This window comes from Prionailurus viverrinus, chromosome E1 (genome assembly GCF_022837055.1).
Source record: "Prionailurus viverrinus isolate Anna chromosome E1, UM_Priviv_1.0, whole genome shotgun sequence".
In the NCBI taxonomy this organism is placed as follows: Eukaryota; Metazoa; Chordata; class Mammalia; order Carnivora; family Felidae; genus Prionailurus; species Prionailurus viverrinus.
In genome coordinates this window covers 8,200,977-8,203,663 of record NC_062574.1, presented here as the reverse complement: position 1 = coordinate 8,203,663, position 2,687 = coordinate 8,200,977, and the positions used below count along the sequence as shown (strand labels likewise).

Sequence of the window (2,687 nt, the reverse complement as noted above, 5' to 3'; positions counted from 1 at the left end):
CAATTACTGAGGGCTATACGTCACTGGAACAAAGGAGCTAAAACATGAGATCCAAGGAACAGAGACTTCAACCCAGAAGTGAGACAAAGAGAATTACAATATTTACAGCAAAGAGAAGTCCCAGGATGATGGCGGTGGAGTTCAGATAGGAAAAAAAAAAAAAGAGAGAGAGAGAGAGAGAGAAATATATCTCAGAAAAAAATTCGAAGCAGATAAATTCCCAACATAATTGACCATGTAAAATTTTTTTCTGAGAATATTCAGGAAGAAGTGTCTATATTGTGGGGGGGGGGGGGGGGGAGGAGGGGAGAGATTTAGCAACGTATACAAAGAAAACCAAACAATTAAAAACAAATATGAGGGGCGCCTGGGTGGCTCAGTCGGTTGAACATCTGACTCTTGATTTTGCTCAGGTCATGATCTCACGGTCGTGGGATCGAGCCCTGTGTCAGGCTCTGTGCTGAGCATGGAACCTGCTTAAGATTCTCTCTCTCTCTCTCTCTCTCTCTCTCTCTCTCTCTCCCTCTGCTCCTCTCCCCCACTTGCACACACTCTCTCTCTCTCTAAAAAAAAAAAAAAAACTTTAAAAATTTTTAAAAATAAAAATAAATACGAATGTGAGTAATCAGGGATGCACCTGCAGGGTGTACCTAGAATTTAAATCTTGCTGGGAGGACTGCTTGGCCTGATCTTGAGCACATAATATCTAGAAAATCATTCTAATGTCTCAAGTCCCCAGGTGCAGAAACTTCCAGAATACAAAACGCTAAATTCAACAAAATAAACATCAAAGATGTTAAGACAAGGGACACCTGGGTGGCTCAGTCGGTTAAGCATCTGACTTTGGCTGAGGTCATGATCTCGCGGTTCGTGGGTCCAAGCCCCGCATCGGGCTCTGTGCTGACAGCTTGGAGCCTGCAGCCTGCTTTGGATTGTGTCTCTGTCTCTCTCTGCCCCTCCCTTGCTCTCTGTCTCTCAAAAATAAAGAAACTTTAAAACATTTTTGAAAAGATGTTAAGACAAGAAAATTCCTAAGTTAAAGTTATTTCATAAGCTAGGACAAGGTTACGGTCTCTACTGACCCTTTTGAGAGTTTGTCCCCTAGTGAGCCCCATACCATAACAAAGTCACATCCGATTTGGGGCAGATGGCTCACTGCCACAGGGAGGCAGGAGCAGTAATCAAAGAAGAGACAAGAAATAGGACAGAGGTCACCTCAAGCTCCTAACTCCGGGTCCCACTCATCACGTACAAGGGGTCAGCACAACGTGCACCAGCGACGAGAGGGCATCTCCAGAGTAAGGACAGAAGGACCTCTCCACGTGGCCCTATGCCACTGGCCGCTGCCTCCCCACTGTGGTGAGAGCTGCCTTGAGCAGCCATTATGACCAGTGGCCTTGGACAAACACCAATGGAGTAGACTTCTTTGTGCTTTTGGTTCGAGGGACAACATGGAGTGACGAGGTGTTTCCCAATTAACAGTCACATGCATGCCACGTACACAATTTTTGTGACACCCGGAGACCACCTGTATTAGAATATACAAAGATTAGTGTTTTGGGTTAGATCAGACGACCTCTTTAATACTTAACTATATTACTTTAAAGGTTTTTTTTACGTTTATTCATTTTTTGAGAGACAGAGAGAGACAGAGCGTGAGGGGTGTAGGGGCGGAGAGAGAGGGAGACACAGAATCGGAAGCCGGCTCCGGGCTCTGAACCAAGAAGACAGAGCCCGACGCGGGGCTCGAACCCACGAACCGTGAGATCACGACCTGAGCCGAAGTCAGACGCTTAACCGACTGAGCCACCCAGGCGCCCCTTAACTATATTACTTTAAAAGGGTAGATGTGTGATATGGCCATAAAGAGAGAACCAGTATCCCGTTCTGTGGTAACCAGCCTCCGAAATGGCCCCGAATGATTCTTCACCGCTGGTATCCATACTTCCATATGTTCCTCTCCCACCCTGAGGAGGGCGATCTACGTAACCCGTAGGATCCGGGAGGAAGATGAACCATGAATTATTTTCTTAATGTATGTTTATTTATTTTTGAGCGGGTGGGGAGGGTGCAGGCAGAGGAGGGGCAGAGAGAGAGGGAAAGAGAGACTCCCAAGCAGGCTCTGCGCTGTCAGCACAGAGCCCCACTCGAAGCTCGGTCTCGTGACCATGAGATCATGACTTGAGCTCCAATCAAGAACTGGAGGCTGAAACTGATGAAGCCACCCAGGTGCCCCAAATTGTGACTTCTTAGATTAGGTCACAAAAAAGCATTTCGACCCTGCCTTGTTCTCCCTTGGATCAGTCACGCTGTGAGAAGCCACTGAGGGAGCAGACCCCCGCCGGCCCCAGGCAAACCTTCGGATGAAGGGCAGGCCTTGGATGACATGATGACTATAACCTCACGGGATCCAGAATTATCCAGCTAAGACACGCTTAAACTCCTGAGGTACAGGCACTGCACGGGATAGTAAATATTTACAGTTGCCTCAGACAGCTAAACTTTGGTCTAAGTTAGTAGTTGTAAAGAACTGACACACTGCCTATAAAAAGAGAATGAAAAGAAGCCAATGCTATTGAATTCTACTTCTAGACTGTTTCTTGATGAAGGCTGGAAGCCTGAGATTTGTTGTGTGTTAGACCACGGGGGAGAGTAACAAGCATTCCGGTTGAAGACGAACCCCAAAC

At 46.8% G+C, this 2,687-nt stretch overlaps 1 non-coding gene across 1 annotated transcript; it reads right to left on the bottom strand.

Annotated features, from left to right (window-relative positions):
- Nucleotides 1-1,731: 1,731 nt before the first annotated feature.
- On the bottom strand, nucleotides 1,732-1,816 carry TRNAR-UCG (transfer RNA arginine (anticodon UCG)). Its single transcript has one exon. It is a non-coding gene; the product is annotated as a tRNA-Arg (tRNA).
- Nucleotides 1,817-2,687: the final 871 nt, after the last annotated feature.